Below are 12,325 nucleotides of genomic sequence, written 5' to 3' on the forward strand. Positions count from 1 at the left end.
ATGTATTAAGAACCGCAATGGAGCATTGGCAGTTGAACTGTTCACCAAACCAATGGCCAAGAATACATTGCTAGAATTTTCTAGCTTCCACCCGAAATCACAAAGGGAAAGTATCCCTTTTAGTCAGTTTCTCCGTCTTCGACGAAACTGCTCTGACTTAAATGATTATTATAAACACACTGAAGATCTCAGATTAAAATTCAAAGATAGGGGATACCCAAAAAAACTCCTTTCTAATTCCATGAAAAGAGCACGGTTTTACCACCGGGATGCTCTGATTCACAACACTCCAAAAGAGAAGGAGCCCCTAAACAAAGTTGTTTTTGTCAGCAAGTTTTCCAACATAAGCAACCAGATAAAAAACGTTGTGAACAAGCATTGGCATATTTTAAACTATGAAGAAGAACTAGTACCAGAGAAACCTTTTTTTGCATTTAAAAAGAATAAGAATCTCCGTGACCTACTGGTTCACACCTATAAAGAGGAACCTGTGGATAGCCAAAGAACAATTGATGGCACTAGGGTTACTGGAACAACTAAATGTGGCAACTGTAACATATGTACTCAATGTATTGTGGGGTCAGAGATTGTTTGTAACACCAAGAAAATAGTATGTAAGACCCACAATAATTGTAAAAGTAAAAATGTCATCTACCTATTTATTTATTTTATTTATTTATTTATAGTGTTTTGTATAGCGCGAACAAGACCCGTGGGTATCAGAGCGCTGAACATAAAAAAGATTACAGACTTGACAATTATCACATCAATTATAACAACAAACAGTTATGAGGTAGAAGCGGTGTGGTAAAAAGGGTGACTAGCTAAAAGGCATTGAACGGTGCATTGGTCTCAGCTTGTGTCATAGTCGTATCTTCAAGCTCGTTGAGGTAGGGTTATATAACATAATCAAAACAATTGCCTATATAGTTAGCAATTAGGAGTTGCGTAGGTTTAGAGTGTCATAGTAGTCATAAACATAATAAAGTGAGGTATAGCTTGTAATAGTAGTCATAAACATAATAAAGTGAGGTAGAGGTTAAATAGTTTGAGCTGTGAGATACAGTATATAAGCTCCCAAATATATGAGGTAGTAGTACATTGTGTAGCCGAGGCTCGGACGGGAGTCTTTCATTTGTTTGATATTGAACTTCCAATTATTCAAGATGAGTACCTCCTCTTTGGTGTAGATGTTCATATCCATAGTCTGTAGTTACTCTACGTAGGGTATTTACTCATCAAGTGGCTCTTTAGTTCCCGTTTGAATGTTTCCGTATTTTGAATCTTCCTGATGTTTGGAGGGAGTGAATTCCAGATTCTGGGTGCAGCTCCGGAGAAGGCCCGATCGTATGTCCTTTTCTTGCGGAAGAAGGCTGGTCGCAACAGCAGCTCTTTAGCACTTCTGCTTGGTCTGTTGCCTCCCGAAAGTTTAATTTTCTTAGCTAGGTATCTAGGCATGTTGTAGTGAACCGCTTTGTGTGTAATGCAGGCCATTTTCATTTGTATTCTGGCCTCGTAAGGTAGCCAGTTTAGGGCTTTCAGGTGGGGCGATATATGATCGAATTTCTTCGTTCCCGTGATGAGTCTTGCCGCTGCGTTGAGGCAGGCTTTTAGTGGTGCTATGGATGTTTTGGGTAGGCCAGCTAACGTGGTACAACCATATTCAATCCTCGAGATAACTAGCGATTGAGTGGCCAGTTTTAGATCCGCCTCAGAGATAAAGGGTTTTAGTTTTCTCAGATAGTTCAAATGGAAGCGGGCGCTCTTAGCCATTGAGTTAATGTGGGCTTTCATGTCGAGGTTCTCATCTAACGTGATTCCCAGTGATTTAGCTGAGTTAACTAGGGTCGGAGTGCAGTTTAACGCAGTCACCAATTTCACCCATTCCTTTACTTCAGGTTGGCTCCTTGTTGGTGAGATTAGCAGGAATTCAGTTTTTTGGGCATTGAGTTTCAGATGATTAGTTGTTAACCATTGCAACGCTTTCTTTAGTGTGTCATTCATTCGGTCAATGTCATCATGGGGTGCGATCTTTATATATATTTGCGTGTCGTCTGCATACATGTGGTAGGATATCCGTGATTTTTGAAGAATCTCCGTAAGGGGTTCTACATATAAGTTGAATAGATCTGGGGATAGAGTAGAGCCTTGTGGGACCCCGATTGTGTTAGGGCATGGGAGGAGGTTGCTTGGTTAATCAGGAATAGTTGAGTCCTGTTCTGTAGGAAAGAGTTGAACCATTTCAGTACGTTTCCGGACAAACCCATCCTGTCTTGAAGCCTGGTTATTAGTAATTCGTGGTTTACCGTGTCAAAAGCTGATGACAGGTCTAGTAGGATCAGTAGGCATGCCTGATTTTGGTCAAGGGCTTGTAAGGCGTCATCAACAATGTGCAGGATCGCAGTTTCAGTACTATGTCCTGTTCTAAATCTTAAATGCCCGTGCGGCCTCTGCTATGTTGGAGAGACGGGAAGAGAGGTACGCACTAGGCTCCAGGAACATAGATCAGCCATCAAAACAAAAAAAGTAATTGCTCCCATTGTTGCCCATTTCTTAGAAAGGGGACATAAGGAATCTGAATTTGGCTGGTTTATAATGGAAAAAATAAAAATAGGTAAAAGAGGTGGCAATATTGTCTCCAGAAGAAAGGAGAGAGAGCAGTGGTATATCTCCTACCTCGATACAGTCAAAAGGGGTCTTAATTCGAGAGAAGAGTGGGATCGCATCATTGGAGCAGTTTAAATCTTTCTGCTTTACCTGGATCCAATCTGATCTGTTATATTGTGTTTAGCGTACACTTAGATGGTTCTATGTGACTGATAAGTTCACATATTCATTATTATAGCGACTAGACTGGATCAGGGCTATCTAGATATTTAGAGTACAGGTACTGAATATCCACTTGTCACACTGAAATGTGTGTAACCAGAGTATCTCTGGCTTTCAGATGTGTATTAATATATCAGGAATGTGCACTGCATGCAGGTGAAATTTAGACTCTCGCCTCTGTTGTGGTATTTATGAATACTTCTATCGACCACGTAGTATGCGTGAGATATGTTGATATTTCTGCAGATAACCTAACTAAGCTTAACCAATGTTAACCTAAACTGACGCTCGAAAATATGAGATGTAACAAATTTGTTCGTCCGGTATTTATACTGCTACACATAAAATTTATTGGTGTGCAGCACTATTTCTTGAATATTTCTTGAATATAGCGTGTTATTTTTAATTTTATTTCATCGACATCAGGATAACATATTGTTTATATAAATTTTCCCTCGGGTATCAAAAACGCGGCAGACACCTCGGGTAGTCTTTCTTCAGTATCCATTACTTCCGCGTTCGTCATTAAAGACGTCCACTGACAATCTTGTTCAGTGTATATATAACAGCGCGGACTTCGTAGTCATTGCTAGCCGGTAGGATGAGCAGACATCCACGCGGGACATTCGAGGTTTTACAAAAGAGGTAAAGAAACGAAATGGGTGGCATTATGCCAAAACGTGCTGCTACGAGTGGGATACGCTTTTGACACAGCTTGTGTCTGTTTGTTACTTTTTTTAAAATACAGGGTCAACACGGAGGAAATCGCCTCGTGTCTTGGGTATTTTACTGGAACCCTGAACCCGTCAAACGTCGCTAACCACTCCATTGATAGGTGGGAGTCGATATTGAAAATAGAACTACCGCGTGCATTGGACGCAGTGATTTTAACTCTTTTGTGAGTATACCTAGAGACTTGCATTAGCATTAATGGGCTATGTCCTGTTTTGATTAAGCCAATAATGGCATGTCCTTTATTTACAGCCCCCAGCCATTATGCTGGACGCTCCACTAATATTGAAACTATGATAAAGGTTCCGCCACCATTTTAAACCAGTAAGTAAAAAGGTGGAGAGCCACACTCATTTCTATGCGTATTACTATCTTTGTTTGACCTAATAAGGCTCTTTCTCCGTCTTGGTATCTTTGTTCATATTTTTATTGGCACGCCAAGAGTAGATATAGTTGTAAGACTACGCGGCTTTTTGATGAATCATGCAATGTATGTCGTTAAATATGTTTTGACAACTACGCGCTAGTACAATATAATACCATTTAGAAATGTGGAAGACAAGATATGTTATCAGTAGGGCTAGGCTCGCTGTTTTAGATCTTTCAATACCTTAGCGGGAGCATCTATATTGTGCATAGATAAAAAGTCTTTTGGGGTAGATAAGATACATGCTACTGAGGCAAAGCATGAGCTAATAACGTTGGTTTGAAAGGATACATTGGCCTTGACAAACACTAAATGTGATATTCATTCATGTCACAATTAGGAATTCTGTGTAGATCAGGAAGATAATTCGCTGGACGAATATCTCTACCAAACGATAAGGAGGCAGCACACCCCTTATGATATACTGACAGACCCTTTGCGTACTTGAGGTAGGTGACATATCATGACTCTCCGCATTGCCACCTCGGTTTTAGAACTGGTATACTTGCTAAACTAAAACTTTTATCATGAAGCGATGCTTGATCAGATGTTCCTGGCTTTTTGCTAGGTAATAAAAGAAAGGCTTTCTATACTACAGCCAAACATGAGGAATTTACCTATGTGATGAAATGATTTTATAGGTCTTTGGCTATCAATTGGTTAGCCCTATATGTATTTGATATATGTTGTATGTTTTGTATATTGGAAGCAATGTTCATGTGTGTTAATAAATTGAGTAGAATATATACATTATGTTTTTTAAGGATATTGTTTTAACCTGCTGTTGTTAAATTTGATCTGTTGCGTTTATAATTTATGACTAAGACTGATCTTATTTAATTTTCAGAAGTATTGGGAAACATTTGTACACATTGTCCTGATGAAGGCGGTTTTAGATTGATTATACCGCCGAAACGCGTCGATGCTCAAGGAGTAAATCTGGGATTATAAACTAAGGAAAATTCAAAATTACTGTTTTGTGTTTGAGTTTAGTCCTGTCTCCCTGTAGCTCCTTTTTATTGGAATGTTGATTTTATTGATTATTGTTCCGTCCTGTATGTGTTTCCCAATTTTTAACTAATGTAATGTATGCTAATAAATTGTTTTGAATACTTTACTTCACCATAGTGTTTTCACGTGTATTGAATTTATCACCTATTTTCATTGCTTCCTTGTTATATGTTTGGTATTGGTCAGTTCATTGTATGTTTGTAAGTACTTATGTATTTCCGTTAATTCGCCCAAAGGGAATTATTCTTTGACTTGCGGAATTGTCAGAGCATCAGCGATGGTTGTTACCAGTGCATATGTATTACCTGTGGTCACTATGGCTCATGGACCAGCCCATATTAATGCAAGGGGTATATGTAAACTCCTAGCTCCAGTATGGCAGAACAAAAATATTCTTAAATGTGCAGAAAATGTAGTGAAGCATTGCATTGTTTGCTTGATGCATAATCCAGGAAAGGGGACTCCCAACTCCAGCAGGTCACTTTGCTCCCCCTACGTATCCTTTTGAGGTACTGCAAATAGATTACATCCATATGGAACATTTCAATAATCTTAAGTATGTCCTGGTGGTGGTTTGTGCCTTTTCCAGATGGATAGAGGCCTACCCCCTAAAGGACAATACTGCTTTGTCTACTGCCAAAGTCCTTCTGAAGGAATTTTTCCAGAGGTTTGGTTTGCCGCGCAGTGTCTGGAGTGACAATGGGAGTGAATTTGTAGGTCAGATCATGCAGAAAGTGTGTGTGGGTCTTGGAATTAGACAGAAATTTCATGCGGCAAACCATCCTCAGTCAGCAGGTTTGGTAGAGTGTTACAATGGCACTCTCAAACTTAAGCTAGCAAAGATCCAGACTAGTACAGGCCTTTCCTGGCCTGATGCCTTGCCTTTGGCACTTCTCTCAACAAGAACGACTGTCCATTCTCGTTTGGGGCTTAGCCCATATGAGATTGTTTTCGGGTGCCCAACTAATGTCTGGGGAGTCCCTCGCCTCAAAAAGTATTCAGACATTCCGTATCCATTGTTGGTTGCTTATTTGCACGACCTCACCACTAAATTGCGTGTTATTCGTCAACAGATCCAAAACGCTTTGCCGGAGGCCTCTTCACATCCTGGACACTCCATCCAACCTGGTGACTCGGTGTGTCTGAAAAATTTCAAGAGGAAAAAGAATCTGGAACCTCGTTGGGGGCCGCCGAGACAAGTCCTACTCACTACCCGTACAGCAGTGAAAGTTATCGGTAAAAGAAATTGGATTCACGGCGTGCACTGCAAGAGGGTACAATTGCCTTTTCCTTATGACCAGTGGGTCCGAGAAGGCGTTGGCGACAGTGAATGTGAAAAGGTACCCAGGTTTATACAGTTCAGCAGTGCACGCCTGGACTGGACTAGTTCTGAGAAAGAGGAGGACGACGTTTTGCAGGAAGCTGTACCTCCACACCTACGACTAAACACATTGGATCCAGAGACTTTATTCAAGAACCAGACGATACCTGGCAAGACACGATACAACCTGAGAGAAAGGTTGCCTAAAAACAATTAAACTCTGTGCTTTATAATTTTGTCTTGTGTTAAAAAGTGAAACATTCCTTTTCCATTATCCATCAAGTTGCAGGGTCACGGTAGGAGTCTTAGGCTGTGACCTGAATAGTGACTAGGTCAACAGGACTTGCAGTGTCATAGGATGCCTAACAATCACAGCCAAGTGATTAAGGAAGATTATCATGAGCAACGCCTTTAGAGTAATGGATAGCGCAGGAAAAGAGAATGATGTTAAAATAATGAAGAGAAACCATTATAAGAAATTATTATTCAGTTGTTGTGGCATAGCATTATGTATTTCAGTATGTTTATGCAGTTTATTAGCATGTGTAGGATGGATCGTACACAGTATGCAGCCGACACCTGTTCCTACTTCTACTTCTTTGATTTCCTCTACTACTATTTCTCTGCATACATTTTACGCACTCCCAGACCATGAGCAGATGAGAAGAATGGAGTATTTTAACAATTCATTTATCCAACTGTTACATCAACATCACTTGGTAGTGAATACTACTGATTGTTGGGTTTGTGGGCTCATACCACACAACACAGAGAGAGGGATGCCGTATTTAGTCCCTCCATTTACGTATGAAGGTTCTGCCTGGGCTTATCTGGCTATGTTTTCTAATGCATACCAGAACTTACTCCAATATCCTCCTGGTGGGTCCTATATTGGTGGAGTGGATTTCAGTCATAGCTCTTTGATAAAGGGAATAGTGACCATGGCTTAAATCGCTGATATTATCAAGATTCCCAAAGATGAAAAGAGAGCATATGATGGATGGAACGTGACTCGGTATGTCACTAGTCTCACTGATAAGGTTAAACAGAAGAAATTTGCACCAATTTGGGTTTTAACCCAGAGAGGTTATCTGTGTTTACAAATAAATGGTCAGAATACCAAAATTAAGCAAGAAAGGAGTAATTGTTCTCACACATATGTCTATACACCCTTGACTCCTTCATCTCAAGGTACATACTTTATCTGTCATGACAAAGCTTATACATGGCTTCCCACACATTTCTCGGGAACATGTTATATAGCTTTTCTTCTTCCTGCGACATATACTGCTCCTGCAGATCACCATAGAAAGAGATTTGGTAGATAGGTTATTGATCCAGAAGACACAGCCGGACAAGAGGGAGGAGATTTTCTGAAAGGATTTCTTCCTTTTTGGGGTCCAATGGCAAATAGTAGAAACATCAGACGCCTAGTTCGTGTGGTTGATACTACCATAAATATAACTTCTGGAGCATTGAATAATATGACAGCTGAACTTCAGGCGTATCGCCTTATGACTTTGCAGAACCGAATGGTTCTAGACATTGTCCTTGCAGATAGAGGTGGAGTCTGTAAACTGATTAGGTCCAGTTGCTGTGTTTATATTCCAGATATTGCCCCTACAGTATACCAAGCCATCTCTAAGCTACATGTCATATCCGAGTCCATTCATTAGGACACTGGAGACTGGTCTGTGATGGGATGGTTTTGGGGACTACTGTCCACATGGGGATGGAAAGTGTTAACTTTCCTTGGAGCGATTCTAGCGATCATCTTTTCTTGTTGTCTTTGTTTACAGTGCGGTCCAGCTATTGTGTGTTTCTAAGCCAGTAACACAGGAAACAGAGAACATTAGAATGATGTTGCAGCAACACCTCAATGACCTCATGACCATCGATATCGATTCAGACTAGCATGAGTCTTTTGTGCTTTGCCTGAGTATGGCAAAAGGAGGGTCTGAGGTTACGTGGTTTTCGACTTCGCTTCGTATCTAGCTGCCATTTTGTATTTAACCGCCATTTTGTGTTGCCTCACACAGGCAGCACGGCGGACGTGGTGAACGCAAGTTTTTTGCTTTTTCAGCTGCTACGTGTCCTTCCTGTTAAAGAGTAACTTCTGCCCATGTTTATGAAACCAATGTCAGGGTCTCCCGAGTTTTGTAAATCCATGTCTAGACTGAACAATCCATGTCTTACTCCACTGTTTGGGTCCCACCATTCTTCTAGACTTTATCTTGTTTAACTGACCTTCGCTATTCTCTTTGTGTGTTCTCTTGTTACATAGACTGTCCTTTGAAGCATTCAACATGTTCTACCACCTGCAAATTGAATTATGGGCACTAGTGTTGATTAACCTGAAGGGAGGAGAGCACACAGGGTCTGAAAGGAGGGTGTGTTTTAGACATTCGATAGCTTGTTTTCAAACTATTCCTATTTAACAGTTTTGTATGTTTTGGGAGTTGGCATTGTAAAACTGTGTACTATAATAGGTTGTGCGCCACGGAATGAAGTGGCAGTCTCCTGATAACCTACCAGTTGGTGTACTTACAGGACCACTGTGCTTAGCTGCAGCTAATAAATCTGCTTTTCTCCGCCTAACAGAGTGTCACGTGTCTCTGTCTGCCAAAGCAGGTGAACCCGGAGATCTTAGGCGTGCCCTGCGCCGCCTGGCCCGTAAGGTCAGGTTCTCCAGCATGGCTGCAGTTTGTGCATCAGTGCAGAGAGAAGCAAAGAGTTGTAACATATTCCAGTACATATGTCACATCCCTGTGCTTCCGAAGTGCCACATTGCAGTGCAGCTAAAGAGCTTGCAGTGTCACGCTGCAGTACTTCCTCATAAATCTTCACCTATAAATTCACCATGCACTACTAATGCAATCTTTCAGTCAATCATGCTGTATACATATATTCAACCAAACTTTCACACATTACTTTGCAATTATAGTTCCTTTTTTCTTTTGTATTGGTTTTTATTTTTTTGAACAATTTTGTATTTTTTGGGGTGTTTTTCCAAAAAATGAACAAAAAAAAGAACGAATAAAAGAGGAAACATTTGGAATTACTTATCATTCCAAAAACAATAAAAAAGATTTACTAACAACGATGGTTGCATTGCGCAACACAAACTGCATCCACCGACTGCTCATCGAAGCCTTTACGTTTCTTACACTTCACACAATGTTGCTCGAGAAAGGTGAATTCTGGCCTAATGTCCATTGCAGGTGTTTCTGAGGACACTCCAGACATACTTGCCACAGCAGTTGAGGGGTTTAAAGCAGCTTGCATTATTTCCTACCGAGCAAGATTGAGAGGATGTGTGGTCCAGAGATGCTTGTACATAGAAGCAGTGCCACAAGAGTATTTTTTTTCACTGCCTCTTGACAGGACTCGGTCACAAATTTTTCACGTCACCTGTCTCACATTTACTTTTTTCTCTCCAGGTGGAAAAGTGAAGAATTTCCACACAACAGATTCCCGCTTCTGTGGACGTGATTCCTCCTGCAAGAATTCTACTTCAGAAGATACTTCCTCCTGCTGCTGTCCAGATGCCATTTTGTATGATATTGTTTGAAAAACACCCAAAAAAACAAGCAAAAAGGGTCCTTGTAGGAAAACAGATGTCTCTCCAAAGATGCTCCAACAAGGATGATTAAAATGGGTGGGGTCCTTCAATAGTTATTGTTATGAACCAATTAAATCTTTTTTTTTTAGGTTATGTAGGATCCGCGCATTCTGCGCTCAAGAAGCACGCACCCAACGCGACTTCGGAAAAATATATTTAAAAATAATATAACTTTATTATTAGTACAAATATATTATTTTTATCAATATCTTAGATAATCTCTAGCCCTAATATGTATATTAGAGACACATACATATCATTTTATAACATAACATTTTTTTGCGGGAGTTGCGCACCCAGCGTGCCCCAGCATGTATATGACGTCACGCCGGACCCGCCAGCGCGCAAGCGTCGCGTACCGTAATGCGCATGTTTTGCAAATGCGCGGGAGTAGGAGTCGCGGACTGGTCGCACACCAATCACGCACATCACGTAATATTAAATGTATAAGTTGTAACTGGAAAATACGCAGCCGTTGTACACCGTACGAGGATCCTTCACGACTTTTCTAAAATGGCGGCTAGAATCCGCGCACCCACCGTGATGTGTACACTTTGGGTGCGCAACCCCCCAAACAAAAATTGGAAAAAAAGAAAATAATATAAATATATTAAAATAAAAAAATAAAAAAAGTTAAACAATATTTCAGTTTGAATTTAAATAAAAAGACATTTATACAATTTTTAGAAAAATATATAATGTTATTTAATGAATAAAATATTTATAAATTAACAATTGAAAAACTGTAGAAAATCAGTACAAAAAAATATGTACAACTACTATTTCACCTAAAAATTTGCATTTAAAAAACCTTTGAAATTCACTGAAAAAACATAGGTTTCAGAGACATTATAGTTAGAAATTAGCATTTAAAAAAACCTTAGAAATTCACAGAAAAAAACATAGGTTTCAGGGGTGTTATAGTTAGCTGGACATTTCACTCGTACAAAACCATAGAAATTCCTCTGTTATAGTTAGTTCTGCTAGCTATAACTTGCACACCTGCAATGCACTGCTAATGATGTCACATATTACATCATTCATGACATGGTCAGTGACATCACTGATGACATCACTGATGACATCTCAAATGACATCACTGATGCCATCATCCATGTGACAATCTGATACACCTCATCATACACTAGTATAACCTTTCATCACTCTCTGTAAAATACAGAGTACCATATTTGAAACCATTGACAAACCAATACCAGTTACTAAATACCCACTCACTGATTCTACACACACAACTACCCATTCACAACAACAGAATCACTTATACATGCAGTCACTAATTAATAGAACACTAGCAAATGCACTTAAACATATATATATATACATTGACACAACAGCAGTCATCTTAGTCGGTTATGCTGTCTTCCTACTTACTCATGAGAAAAATTAATCATACTTACATTTACTCACTTACACCATTATACACACACCTCATTTATTCAAACACATAGTAACTCATAGTTAATATGTTAAAAAATCACCATTACAATTATACACTTATTCATATAGTTACTCTCAAAATCACTGACTCTTACATATACTTATTTATATACACCAACTCTCACATACAATGCCTTTTACGTTTTTTTACTTTGTGAAGATGTACAACTAAAACATATAGTCGCTCACCAACACCCAAATAATTACACTCAGTCATCCAAACAACTGTTTCCCCATGCACTCTTAAACTTATACACCTAGTCAATCAACAATTCACACATCCATGCATAGAATTACACACACTCCATCCAACCACACACAAACTCAGTGTCCCATACAAATACTCACCCAACTAATCAATAACTAATATACACATTCATGTAGTTAGTGACCAACTGATGCAGCATGTTGTACAACAACAGAGACAGTGATGCACACATTCACAATGTTTAATTACTAATCTATGTATTAAGTGAGACACTTTTAATTACTCACTTAAACAGACAGTCAGACAGCTACTAAATCCTCCATCCAGACAGTTATATATCCACTCAATCTTCAATCCAGATTGGTATATATATATATATAATACCTGTTTAACTTTCAAACTAAACCACGTTCACTGGATGATGTCATCAGTGATGTCATTTGAGATGTCATCCGTGATGTCATTGGACATTCGACTCATATAAAACCAGAGAAAATCACCCGTTATAGTTATTTGAGCTAACTATAACTCGCGTGCCCGCGAAGCACTGCTGATGAAGTCACATATTACATCACTCATGACATGGTCAGTGACATCACTGATGACATCTCAAATGACCCATGACATAATCCGCGTAATAATCTGATGCACATACTGATGCCCTAATATAAACTTTGATACGCCCACTCTAAAATACAGACTAATATTTTTGAAACC

This window comes from Lissotriton vulgaris, chromosome 6, assembly GCF_964263255.1.
Source record: "Lissotriton vulgaris chromosome 6, aLisVul1.2, whole genome shotgun sequence".
Taxonomy (NCBI): domain Eukaryota; kingdom Metazoa; phylum Chordata; class Amphibia; order Caudata; family Salamandridae; genus Lissotriton; species Lissotriton vulgaris.